This window comes from Thamnophis elegans, chromosome 6, assembly GCF_009769535.1.
Source record: "Thamnophis elegans isolate rThaEle1 chromosome 6, rThaEle1.pri, whole genome shotgun sequence".
Classification (NCBI taxonomy): Eukaryota; Metazoa; Chordata; class Lepidosauria; order Squamata; family Colubridae; genus Thamnophis; species Thamnophis elegans.
Window position 1 is genome coordinate 84,045,619 of NC_045546.1, and position 14,898 is coordinate 84,060,516.

Consider the following 14,898-nt stretch of genomic DNA (forward strand, 5'->3'; position numbering starts at 1 on the left):
AAGGTCACACTTCCACTCTCTGTCATTAGGCTCGTCACAAGAGACCATCCAGACAGAAACCCAATATTTTTTACTGTAGCCTTTTTTGTTACATTTGTTATATTTATGCTGATAAATAAATAAAGGGAGACTAGTATAGATCTATTTCAAGCTATTTAGCTCTCATCAGCTAGCCATACCCAAGTTTTTGGGAATCGAACCTGTGCTCTATTGCCTCCCAGGCAGGGAGTTAACCATTTGAGCTACAGAGAACGTCTCTTGTGACGAGCCTTTTGGGCTGAAAAAAGCCGCCTCGGCTTATACTCGAGTCAGTGAAAAATTTGCCCGAAATGGAGGAGAAAAAGGGGCGGGGCCATGCCGCTGGGTGACGCTCGTGAATGGCCCGGCGCCCCTGTGAGTTTCCCCTCCCTCTGTGTCAGTTTGCCGCGCAGCGCGCACCACACCATCCCCCCTCCTCACGTTCTAATGTAATGCAGGGCTGTCTTACGATTCCCCTTCCTCCCCCTCCTGCCGCTCTGCAACGATGTCCCACCTCCTCCTTGTTATGGCAAGCAGCCACATAGCGATGTCCCACCTCCTCTGGTACAGTGATCCAATGATAGGAATCACTGTGCCGTGTGTCATAGCAGGCGGGACATCGCTCCCGTGGCTGCACGGGACATCATCATCACGGCGGGACATCAACATCATGAGGTGAGTGAAGTATTTCATTGAATACACTGGTATTGTGTGATAATAATTTGTTATCCAGAGCAAATTTTTACAATGGCTTTGAAAAACATTATTGGTATCTATTTTTATTTTTGAAATTTACCGGTAGCTGCTGCATTTCCCACCCTAGGCTTATACTCGAGTCAATAACTTTTCCAGGTTTTTGTGGTACAATTAGGTGCCTCGGCTTATATTCGGGTCGTCCTATACTCGAGTATATACGATATTTCACAGTTTACACTATAATTTGCATATCTTCCTCATATCCAAATGGCAAGAAACTGTGCCTTCGAGTTTTAGCAGTCAGGTCGAGAAGAGGATTTGAGGGCTGCTGAAGAAAGTTCATGCACGCATGAAGCTCTGGAGCAGCAGGTTATTCATTCTTGGCTAGGAATAGCAACCATTCATTTCTTGACAGCTGTGTTCTCTGGTGTTAGGAAGCCATGCGGATGCTTTGCAGAAGACGCAAACCTTTTCGGATATGCCTCTTCCGTTTCACCTCCCACCTCTTTTCCTGCTTCTTTAGCAAGTCAGCTTAGTCTTCCACAGATTTCAGTACATCATTTGAAGAGGGATTTTGAAATTAAATCCATAAAATTAGTTGCAAAAAAACCTCAAAAGGTTCAAATTACTTGCACGAAATAAAGCCAAGGGCCTTGGCATTTTTATAATGCTTGTTGTAATCTGAAACTGGTGGCTTCCGTGTCTCCTGCATATTTGAGATATTTACAGTGGATTGTTGTCCTTTTAAAATGTGTTTAAAACATTGCATGTTTTGAGTAATATTCTCATAAAATTTCAGGCTTTAATTGGATTAGGAAATAACAATGATAGTAATATATATAGTAAGGAAACAACGTGTTTAACCTAATTCTTGTTTTTTTAGATTGCCTGAAGTGATATCGAGGAGGGGTTTTTTATTATGCTAAATTATTATATCCTTTATTAGGATAAAATGGATTCAGCAGGCCAAAACCATTAACTAAAATTGGAAGACGGAATTTGCATGATGCCTAATCTCCTGAACAGAATGAAGGGGAAGCCACAATGGGAGAGAGAGAGAGAGAGAGAGAGGGAGGGAGGGAGGGAGGGAGGGAGGGAGGGAGAGAGAGAGAGAGAGAGAGAGAGAGAGAGACAGAGAGAGAGAGACTGCAAAAAGGAGGAGGAGGAGGAGGAGGAGGAGGAGGAGGAGGAGGAGGAAAGCAAATAATCTTCACTACACACTGCATTGTCTCTAGTTCTTCACCAAATTGGATCCCAAAACACCAATAAAAATCAACACCTGATTTAAAAAATAGAAAACCAGATACCTTAAAAGTGTCAGTATTTCCAAACTGTGAGCATTTGTAATACCATTACTATTTTTGTTTTTTATATATATATAAGAACATTCAATAGTTGCTCCATTCTATTGCTTAACATTCTTTATTTCCATTCTGAGTATGAAGTAACTATAACCCTAACCCTATATACAGATCACAGATGCTCTTCTCAGATTGGGAATTTGGGGGATCAGATTATAGGAATTATTGAATTATAAATAGGAAAAAAAATATTTCAATTGACCATGTACAGTAAGCCGTGATGAGGTGGGAGGGAAGGAGGGAGGGAAGCAGGAAGGCAGGGGGGGGGGGCTGCTAAAGGTTCACCTCGGTTTGGGAAAACCCATACCTAACATTATGGCCAGTTCAGAGAACCTTCAAAACCCACCCCTAGCTGGGCCCACCTATCCCACCATGGCCCTCCCAGGAATCTCCACGCAGCCCGTTTTGAATGCGAAGTAAGTGCAGGGTCCATGCAGAGGGAAAAAAAACAGCCTTCATGGATATTCCAGAAGGCCGACCTCCAGAGGGCCTCCAAATGGTGGTGGAAGTGGTTTTCGCCCTCCCAGAAGCTTGATAAAAGCCTCCGGAGCCTGGGGAAGGTGAAAACGCCCACCCATACATAGCTATCAGGACCGCCCTACTCTACACCTAGTCCTGCTAAATTCTCAGAATGGATAGCCACTCTGAGAACATCAGCTGCCATAATAGCAATAGCAGTTAGACTTATATACCGCTTCATAGGGCTTTCAGCCCTCTCTAAGCGGTTTACAGAGTCAGCATATCGCCCCCAACAATCCGGGTCCTCATTTCACCCACCTCGGAAGGATGGAAGGCTGAGTTCAACCTTGAGCCGGTGAGATTAGAACCGCTGAACTGCCGATAACAGTCAGCTGAAGTGGCCTGCAGTTCTGCACCCTAACCACTGCGCCACCTCGGCTCTTGACTAATATGTTCTAGAGAGGCTGACTAGGCCTCGCCCACCATGGCCATGCCCACTTGGCAACCTGGCAGAGAACCCGTTGCTGAAATCTTTGAAGCCCACCCCAGAAGGAAAGAGGGAAGGAAGGAAGGAAAACCTTGAAATAAGGCAAAAATGTGAACTAAATATTGCCCTTAAGGAACATGCCTGGGAAAGCAATAATTGTTCTATGTAGCTAAACACATCAATGTTTGTCTGTTCTTTGGTTGGATATTTTTGAAGGAAATTGAAACATGCCTAAGAATTAAGGAGGGTAGGTTTTTACAAAAACTAATGAAACTTGGTAATTGATAGTTCATATGGGTATAATTTTAGCCTTCCACTGAGATGTTTCTTTGCTGTGATTATAATAATAAACTAGGAAAACAGAAAGCTGAGCATTGTTTTTTTTCTGACTAAAACATATTTAGTAAGTGCATTTGTGTTTGAATCAAGTGTTACAAAGCTACAGATAGCATGGCACATATCTATCATCACATTATTGTGTTGTATTTACCCATAAATCTGGAGTAGAGGATCCTTTGTCATAATGGGCAGACTGTAATGTCTTCATTCATCACCATCCTGATCTATAAATTGGAGAAGCCATCAGTCTGATCTGTCACTCTCGGGATTTTTGGAGGAAATATAATGGTGGGGATACATAGCTATCAGGACTGTCCTGCTCTACCCCTTGTCCTGCTAAATTCTCAGAATGGATAGCCACTCTGAGAACATCAGCTGCCATAATGATATGTTCTAGAGATTACTCAGGTTGATGAATTGGGGTGGATGCACAGCTACGAAGCAGCTCTCGGTGTTACGTTTGGCATGGACTCCAGAATGAGGTATTAGCTAAAAAGGAAGGAGACATCAGGAAGAAGAGCCATGAAAAGGGATGGATTGAGAGGGAGGGGGGGTCTTCAAATGGGGTGGTAGCCTTTTCATCTCAGATAAATGGGTCTTCTAGACCAGTGATGGCTAAGAGCCGAGGTGGTGCAGTGGTTAGGGTGCAGTACTGCAGGCCACTTCAGTTGACTGTTATCTGCAGTTCAGCGGTTCTAATCTCACCGGCTCAAGGTTGATTCAGCCTTCCATCCTTCCGAGGTGGGTGAAATGAGGACCCAGACTGTGGGGGCGATATGCTGACTCTGTAAACCGCTTAGAGAGGGCTGAAAGCCCTATGAAGCGGTATATAAGTCTAACTGCTATTGCTATTGCTAACCTGTTTGTTGTCGTGTGTCGAAAGCGTGTGCATGCTGAAAGCACCTACATGCCTGCACCCATAATGCAATATGTGCACGACCCCCTCTGCACATACATGCATGATCCCCTAAGATCCCCCCACAACCCACGCATGTGCCTCCCCCCTTGTCCATTTTTGGCTTCCAGGGTGATGCAGGAGGCCTTCCAGGCACAAAACAGAGTGTGGGGAGCCTTGCGCGGTGCGCCAAAATTCAATGTGAGCACCCCTCATGTTTGTACCCACCCCTGAACAGGTGTCCCACACATGAGCCGCCATCCCCCACGCATCCAAGGCAGAGACCCAAAGACCAGTTGGCCAGTGGAAGACACATGTGCATGTGTGGTGGAACTGGGCTAGGGTGACAGCTGTCATGCTAGCAGAGAGGGGTCTGTGTGCCACCTGTGACGGGCATGCCATAGGTTCTCTATCACGGTCTTAGACTATCCTGAGACAGAATTATGTTTTATACCTTCAACACTTGAACAACTGCCATGAAAGATTCAAAATCAGTGTACACTGAATATTATAAATCTCTCAGTTGCAATTCTGGAATGTTGCTGATCTCTATATTAATTGGCAGAACTCATAACATATACTATAAATTATTGCATCATATTGAGTGCCTTAAATATCAAAAGATTTTAGAAACAATACCTCTGTCTAGATCTCTCTCTGCTTTTCAATCTGTCTGGGTCTTTCTCTGAACATTTAAGTATGACTTGCCAGAAAAAAAAAGCACTTATACTGCTCAACTTTATAAGAGGTAGAAAGTTCACATGGAAAGATATAGTTATGACAATGAATAAACTACAAAATCCATCTAATTATGACTCACATTTCTGAAATCACAGTGCAGTCATTTTTTTTGAAAGCATTACTGCTGAGATATTTAATACATCAGTCATCCCTTTCTTACACACAATGATGTACTTTATAGTCTATCACATTAAACTTTTCACCAAATAATGCTTTGCAGCTTCAATTGAATATTCATTGCTTCTGCTCTCGGCTCATAGGGATTTCAACTGCCCACCATCGCTGTCTTGCAATCTAAAATCCAAAGTATTGATGTCCTCTCTTTTGTAGATCCAACCCGAGCCATTGTGTATATAACAGAATAACAGTTATCCTGTTATATACACAATGGATGTTGTGTATATACCTTGGATGTCTTCTAGTTCAATCTCCTGCTCAGGGAGGAAACCCTATACAATTTCAGACAAGTGGTTTGTCCAATCTCTTCTTAAAAACTTGCAGCGTTGGAGCATTCACAATTTCTGGAGGCAAGGTATTCCACTGATTATTGTTCTATCGGCAATTTTCTCCTTAATTCTAGGTTGCTTCTCTCCTTGATTAGTTCCAATCCATTGCTTCTTGCCCTCCCTTCAGGTGCTTTGGAGAATAGGTTGACCCATTCTTCTTAGGGGCAGCCCCTTAGATATTGGGACACTATTATCATGCCACCCCTAGTAAGTGGTGGGATTCAAATAATTTAACAACTGGTTCTCTGTCCTAATGATCAGGTGAGTAGGCAGGGCTTAGTGGTCATGTGACCGTGTGGGTGTGGCCAACTCAACATTACTCAGGTCGATGCCTTAGCTGTTACAATGTAAGAAGGGTTAACCGGAGAGGCAGTTTCGGTAAGCAGGACAATAAAGATTAAGCTAGAAACAACACCAGCCTCTTTGCGCCCTGCTCAGAGTCGGAATCCTGTCCAGGGTCCTCCACATCCTCCAGAACCGATCATAGGGCCCCTCACTGTCGGAGTCTGGTGGCAGCTCCAATGGCTCCTGCTGGGCCACAACATAAGGTATGGAATATTGTGTTTCCATCTCAGATATAGTCACACATTAATCAGTTTTATAAAATGTGCACATTGGTTGTTTTTTTTTACAAGAACAGCAACATTTATATTTTTTCCTGTCAGTATTTTTCTCCAATACATGCATTTTGTACATGCATTTCCTAAATATCTGATTTTTCCTCACGTATAATATATGCATACGTTTCTTTTGATAGTCAGTATTTCTGTTTATCTATCTGTTGCAAACAAAGTTCACTTCTGTATGAGTTCAATTATTACAAAGTTGATTACGAAGAGATTTTGTTTAGATAGTTTTAGACCTAGTGAACCTGATAGATGGCTTATGTGTTTGTAGTGCAAATGTTTTGGTGCTTATTGTGATTGAAGAGAAAACTGTGGTGGGTTTTTCCAACATCTCTTTTCTTAAGGTGACCAACAAATTTTCCCAGGTAGATTACACAGTTTTCTAGTTCACTGCCTGAACAGGCATTCTTCAAGCTGAGAGGAAGACTGAGAAGGAAACCTGCAACTTATTGCAGAGGACTTACACATTCCTTAGCCTGAGTAAGAGAAAAACAGCAAGGAGTGGGCCGTTGATAATGTAAACCAAAGACAGAATGATTTCTGCTGAATGTGGTGCTATTCTGCCACCTGCCTTCTTATATTAAACACAACAAAAAAATTCTTTGTGAAAGACTTCAGTAAACTGGAATCAGTTGAAAGGATTTTTGTTCTGTTGGCTTATTTATCAAATAGAAAGTTTGTTTCAAGGTCAATCTCTTAATGCCACTGGTCAATCGTAGAACAAGAGATCTAATAACTCATCTCTGAAATCAATAGAAAGTTGATGCCAGTTATGAAATGTGAGATTAAATGAAGAGCTTATTTTCATGACTGCCATTTCCCCCCCTGAAATGCCTTTTTCCTCTAGCATAATCTCAGCCTCAGGGATAGAAGGCAAAATTCTGACTTACAATGATATAGCAAAGTTCTGAAGATACACCGTATGTATGGACAGAATGGCGAAAATCGGACAGAATGGTGAAAAATAGACAAAAGGAAATAATGCTCAAGAAAAGCTCAAACTGTTGTTTACAATAGAAGCTCTTCAGTGGTGGGATTAAAAAAATTACTACTGTGGGCGTGGCTTGGTGGGTGCAGCTTGGCTCGCTTGGCATGGCAGAGGAAGGATACTGTAAAATCTCCATTCCCTCCCGATCAGCTGGGATTTCAAGAACAGATCAGGAAGGGCATCCAACCAATAAACACTCAACTCCAATCAGTTGCTGAGACTCTATCCCAGTACAAGGGTTTACAGCAGTGGTGGGTTTCAAAAATTTTTAGAACCTCTTCTGTAGGTGTGGCCTGCTTTGTGGGAGTGGCTTGCCAGCCATGTGACTGGGTGGAAGTGACTTGACAGTCATGTGACAGGGTGGGTGTGGCTAACTTGTAAAATGTGGCGAAACTCACTTAACAATGCTCTTTCTTAGCAATATTGGCTCAGAAACTCTGGCATTTGAAGCACGCAAGTCTTAAAGCTGTCAAGTTACAAAACCCTTGCACCACTAACCCTTTAGAAAAAAGAAACTCCAGGGGTGTTCAAACTTGATAGCTTTAAGACTTGTGGACTTCAACTCCCAGAATTCCTCCTCTCGCTCTTCATTTTGATGATGTGTGGACGGGCAGGGGGAGGGACCTGGAACCGGTTCTAAACGGCACTGTAGATTTGTGGAACCTCTTCTATAGAAGAGGTTAGGACTGGCAGGAACCCACCCCTGTGGTTTACAGAGTCATTAAAGAAAAGAGTTTGTCAAAAATAAACTGCTGTTCTGGTCGGTTTGGGATTTATTCAACCAGCATCCTTTGCAGGACAGGGAAGTACTTAAGATTGTCTATATGGGTCAACTAACGGGATGGTTCCTGCTATGAAATCCATTTTTCCTGGATGCTGGAAGATGGGAACTATCAGTACTCTGTAACCCCAGTTTTTCATGTATCACTGGGCTTATGAAGACAATTCAAATTGCTACTTTTAACCAGTAAATCCATCTACGTCTTGTCACTTGTGCACCTTCACGTAGAACTGACCCACCTGGTTCAATTGTCTCAAGCTGAGATGTTGAGAGACTCTCCCAAGTATAGGGAAGTCACAAAAAAGTGTGGCATTTCTTAAAATTACGCTTCAACTCTGGCATTTCATAGCCTCAGAGATACAGATGGGGCCCCTGATAATGTTCAGGAAGGCAATCCAAGCAGAGTTCTTCTCCGGAGCTTTCGATGTTCAGTTTTATGGTTAGCATTGAGAATAATAAACATGAGAAATGGCAAAGGGAAATGCCAGAATTGGTTAGATTTTGTCTTTTTATGTTGTTTGTGTTTGTAACTATTATCAGATTGATGCCTGCTTTTATAAATCTCATGTGGAGTCAGTGTTGTACAAATACTGTAAATATTTAAAATAGTTTGCTGTACAAAAGGATTTTTTTTTAGCAGTAGAAAGTCTAACAATCACCAAGAATGTCTGAAACACATTTTTTTCCCGCAGTTCTGCCCTTATCTCATTTTTCTCACCTCCCCCAGTCAAATTTTGACATATGTTTCTTAGGAATGAGTATTTGCCTGTTCCTGATATTATTGCGTGCTGCAAGAGCTGGATATGTTGAGTCGCATTGTATCAACAACCGAAGCGTCCTCTGTGCCAGTTTTGGGTGAAGACAGTGATTAGAAGGCCAGGAGTGAAAATTCCACTGGTGTGGATATAGATTATGTCTATATTATTTTACATGGGTGCCAGGTCGTTCTCCTTTCCAAAATCAGAAGAGCAGCAGAAGAATTAAACGATGTAGCATGTGAAAGAACAATGATAATGGGAATTCAGCAAGCAAATATTGGTGAGGCAGCTGGCTGGGGAAATCAGACAAATCTGAATATGTCAGAGGAAAAAACACTCTAAACCATCCCGCCTGGCATTCGGCGGCGTCGGAGTCTCTTGATCGGATTGCGCCTGGCATCCCGCCTGGCATTCGGCGGCGTCGGAGTCTCTTGATCGGATTGCGCCACTATGGCCCCTCCGGGTCAGTGGATCCCGGAGACCTCCTTGGTTCACCGAGGAGCTCCGGGAGAAGAAACGCCGGAGGAGATGCCTAGAGCACCTGTGGAGGTCCGATAAGTCCGAGGCGAACCGAGCACTTCTGACTACCTGCACCAAGGACTACGTCCGGGCATTAAGAGCTGCCAAAAGATCACACATCTCTGCCTTGGTAGCGTCTGCCGAGTCACGCCCAGCCGCCCTGTTTAGGATAACCCGCTCCCTCCTTAATAGGAGTGATGCGGGAGACCCCTTGCAGGGTAGGGCTGAGGACTATGCTCAGTTCTTGGTGGACAAAGTAGCTCGGTTTCGGTCGGACTTGGACTCCACCGCAGTAGATCCAGCCGAGACACAGGAGGATTACTTGGCAAATCATCTCTGGGTTGAGTTCCAGGATGTTGCCTCTGGGGATGTGGACAAGGCCATTCGAGCTGTAAGTGCCTCCACCTGCATTCTGGACCCGTGTCCCTCCTGGCTGGTTGCCAACAGCAAGGAGGTGACACATGGCTGGATCCAGGCGGTCGTGACCGCCTCCCTTCGGGAGGGGCACTTTCCCGCCGTACTCAAAACGGCGGTGGTGAGACCCCTCCTGAAGAAACCATCCTTGGATCCAGCCATTTTAAACAACTTTCGTCCTGTCTCCAACCTCCCCTTTATTGGGAAGGTTGTGGAGAAGGTGGTGGCCTTCCAGCTTCAACGGGCCTTGGAGGAAGCTAGTTATCTTGACCCCTTCCAGTCCGGCTTCAGACCTGGTTACAGCACAGAAACCGCTTTGGTCGCATTGACCGATGATCTCTGGAGGGCCAGAGATGGAGGCTATGTGTCCATCCTGGTTCTCCTTGACCTCTCAGCGGCTTTCGATACCATCGACCATGGTATCCTTCTGCGAAGACTGCGGGAGGTGGGGGTGGGAGGCACTGTTTTGCAGTGGTTCTCCTCCTACCTCTCGGACAGGTCGCAGTCGGTGTTGGTCGGGGGGCAGAGATCGTCCCTGAGGCCCCTAACATGTGGGGTGCCGCAGGGTTTGGTCTTATCCCCCCTACTATTTAACATATACATGAAACCGCTGGGCGAGATCATTCGGAGGCACGGGATAAAATACCACCAATATGCGGACGATACGCAACTGTATCTGTCCGCCCCGTGCCAACTCAATGAAGCGGTGGACGTGATGAACCGGGGTCTTGAGGCCGTTAAGAACTGGATGAGCGCTAACAAACTGGTACTCAACCCGGACAAGACCGAGTGGCTGTTGTGTTTCCCTCCCAACAATTTGGCTAATGTTCCAACACTTAGGCTGGGGGGTCAAATTTTATACCCCTCAGATAGGGTCCGCAACTTAGGAGTCCTCCTGGATCCACAGCTGACTTTTGACCACCAGTTGTCAGCTGTGACCAGGGGGGCATTTGCCCAGGTTCGCCTGGTCCGCCAGTTGCGGCCCTACCTAAACCGGGAGGCTCTCGCAACAGTCACTCGAGCCCTTGTGATCTCTAGGCTGGAATACTGCAATGGGCTCTACATGGGGTTGCCCTTGAAGTGCATCCGGCGACTGCAGTTAGTCCAGAATGCAGCCGCGCGAGTGATAGTGGGCGCACCGCGGTTCGCCCACGTTACACCTATCCTCCGCGAGCTGCACTGGCTACCTGTCGGTCTCCGGGTGCGCTTCAGGGTACTGATGACCACCTTTAAAGCACTCCATGGTAGTGGATCTGGGTACTTGAGAGACCGCCTTCTGCCGATTACCTCCCTCCGACCGATTAGATCGCACAGACTGGGCCTCCTCCGAATCCCATCCGCCAGTCAATGTCGACTGGCGACTACACGGAGGAGAGCCTTTTCTGTTGCAGCTCCGACCCTGTGGAACGATCTCCCCATCGAGATCCGCACCCTCACCACCATCCAGACCTTTCGCGCAGCCCTCAAGACCTGGCTCTCCCATCAGGCCTGGGGATAGGTTCCCAATTTACCCGCCCGAGTGTTGACTGTGGAATGAAAGTTGTGTTTTTATTATTTTTCTTTTGTTCACATTTTGTTTGTTTTTTGATATTGCACCCCCTTCCCCGTGATTGTAAGCCGCCCTGAGTCCCCTCAGGGAAAAGGGCGGCCTATAAATCTTAATAAATGATAAAATGATAAAAAAAATGATAAATGAAGAGACGGTGATAGAGAAGAGCATGTCCTGCAGGGACATCGCAAAGTCCCTGATCGATCCAGGAGAAACAGCCATTTTAAGCTGCAAAAAGAATTCTTATTTGGCTCTGCACACATGGCATAGTGATGGTTAAATAAGGAAACAAACAAACCAATAAATAAAGCAAAGTTGCAAAAAGGCACTTTGCTTCGGTGAAGATTTGTGTGAAGCACCCCCTTGGAGCCGAGGTGGCGCAGTGGTTAGAGTGCAGTACTGCAGGCCACTTCAGCTGACTGCTATCTACAGTTCAGCGGTTCAAATCTCAAGGTTGACTCAGCCTTCCATCCTTCCGAGGTGGGTAAAATGAGGACCCAGATTGTTGTTGGGGGCAATATGCTGACTCTGTAAACCGCTTAGAGAGGGCTGAAAGGCCTATTAAGCGGTATATAAGTCTAACTGCTATTGCTATTGCTATTGGAGCAAAATTCTGAACCAAAGCAGATCTTTTGCTTGTTAGCAGCAAAGCAATCATGGCAGTTCATTTTTGCTGAATCTCTTCATGTGTGCAAAAGCCTCTCTGACTGAATTGATGATACCAAGCTAGCAGAATTGGCCCTAACTTAATGTTTTACAAGAGAGACTCCACTAATGCTGTAAATAGAAGCATACCTACTTTGCTATCATCATCATCATCATCATCATTGTCACCACCCTTCTGCTCGCAAAATCTTTTCCAACGCTGAAGACAGAAGGGGATTTATTGTGATAATACGCTTTTGATTGCAACAATACTGCATACTTAAAGACCATGTTTATGGGCATGTAAAGAGTGCAGTCCCTTCAGTACTGAACATTGTATTTGTAACAGCTGCTTGTAACCAGTGGTGGGATTCAAAAGATTTTACCACTGGTTCTGTGGCTTGGTGGGCATGGTGTGGTGGGAGTGGCAGGGGAAGGATACTGTAAAATCTCAATTCCTTCTCCACTCCAGGGGAAGGTTACTGCAAAATCCTGGTTCCCTCCTGATCAGCTGAGACTTCGGAGGCAGAGAATAGATGGGGATGGGGCCTGTCAGAGGTGGCATTTACCAGTTGTCCGAACTACTCAAAATTTCCGCTACCAGTTCTCCAGAACTGATCCGAATACCATCTCTGATTGTAACCCATCTTTTCCTGCAGAAAAATCTACTTAAATACTTCTCTTTTATTTCCTTCCTAGCATGTAAATCCATTCTTTGTGGGATTCAATGCAAACGAAGCTTCTGAGATAGAACATTGTTTCATAACAATCCCTAAAAACATTTGCTTTTAACCCAATGGTGTCTCTCCAAACAGTATCAATGACATATTTATTTTATATATTAAAATATTTTTTTCAATGGTTTGTCACAGTCCATTTTTCCACGGTATTTATTCTCCATATTGACATTGCAGTGAAGACAATACGTAGATCACAAATTAAAAATCATCCCGTCATTAAAAAATGTGGTTAATTAGGCAACTTACTCTCATCAAGTTTCTTTACATTAATTACTATGATATATCCAGCTGATTTAAAGTTGAAAAGAAAAGATTCTCAGAATATCAGATAAATATTGGAGATCTCCTGGGGATCCAAAACAGTGGAAAACTTTTTTTTAATAAAAAGCAAAGGGGTGGTTAAAAGTTTGTTTTTATTAAGCTACAAATAGACTAGGGGTTTAGATAAAGTTAAAATAAGATTTTGGAATTAATTATAAAGAATTACAATGATTAATTATAGACAAATGCTTTTGTTCTGATTGTTTTTTTTTTTAAAAAAAACAATGTGATAAGATTTTAAAAATGAGTGCATGGGGAACTAGCAGGAACTAAACATTACAGTTAAAGGAGAAGATTTACATTTGACTTACAATTACAAAATGTGGCAAAATATTTTAATATTACTGGACATACTGAAGATATTTTTGAACATCAGACCCAGAAGTTTATCTTAATAATGTCTAAAGAATGTGTCTAAATGATATTATGAAAGAGGATTCTATCTGAGAAGATAAAGATTAATATGGAAAAAGCTGTTACATTGAACATACAAAAGAAACCAGTGAAAGTCTTAATAATCAAAAGGAATATACAACCAATAAATTGAGAGAGTGAGTTGGATATTTTTCCTGTGTTTTATTTACAAACACAGACTGGTTAAAATTCTGAAGAAGTTTGTGAGAAAAGAGAAAGAAAAAATGAAAACAAGAAATCAAGGTCTATGACATTGTTTGAAGAGACTAAAGATTAAGACTGCTAGATGTAAAAGGGAGGAATATTTATTTATTTATTATATTTGTTTGCCACCTGTCTCACTTATTTGCTCTTCTTCTTCATATTGCGCCATTTTTCCAGGTTGTAAACACTGCCACTAGGACATCCAAGACCTTTTACTAGATTTCAAATAAATTCACTATAATCTTTCAAGTCAAGGCTTTCTCTTTACTGCAGTCCAGCTATTGATAATACTCCAGAAGAGCACCTGTGTAAACAAACTGTACTCTTCCCACTATTCTTTCAATAAACAAATTATGAAACCTTGAAGCATGAGATATACGTCAAATTATATATATATATATATATATATATATATATATATATATATATATATATATATATATATATATATATATATATATATAAGATTTTTTTACAACCCCTGGTAAGCCCCAATTATGGGAGGAAGCTAACTGCTTCCATCATCTGTCCTTCGGCTCATCACAAGAGTCCATCACGACAGAAACCCAATATTTTTACTGTTGCCTTTGTTATATTTGTGGTTTTTTTTATTTGTGCTGATATTTATTTATTTATTTATTTATCAGCACAAATTATATATATATATATATATATATATATATATATATATATATATATATATATATACACACACACACACACACACACACATATATATATATACATACATACATACATACATACATACATACATACATACATACATACATATATATATATATATATATATATATATATATATATATAACAATATTTCCAAGCCTCCAGCCTCTAGATGACAGTGTTACTTCTTTTTCCTCTGGTTGTAGCTCTCCCTTTAAGCTTTCTTTGAGTTAAGAAAAAAAATGGTTAAAAAGGACAATCCTGCCATGCGTTGAAGAAAAGATAAGAAAGGAATCCTTAATCCACAAATGCAAAACATGAGAAAAAATAGAAAAAGAAGGGGAAAAGAGACCAGTCCAATTTAAAAAGTAAGAGGCATTTCTAAAAATGTCATCCATAAAAAGTTAACAGAATTAAAGAAAAAAAAAGATAACACAATAGTTTTAATTCAGGCTAATCCTCCACTTACTCTCTTCTGTCTTCAATTTTAACTTTACTCTAAATCTTTTGGGGTGTTCTCTGAAAGTAAAATTTATCCCACCAATTCCTACACACTCTCTCTCCTGCTCAGCTTCAATTCAGGGGTCTGTCCCAACCTTATGCAGCTTAAAATGGCTGCTTCTCTTGTAGCCGGCAAAAAGAGCTTTCTCCTGGATCGATCAGGGACTTTGCGATGTCCCTGCAGGACATGCTCTTCTCTATCACCGTCTCTTCGGGATGGTTTAGGTCCAAAAGGACCATCCAGCAACAGAG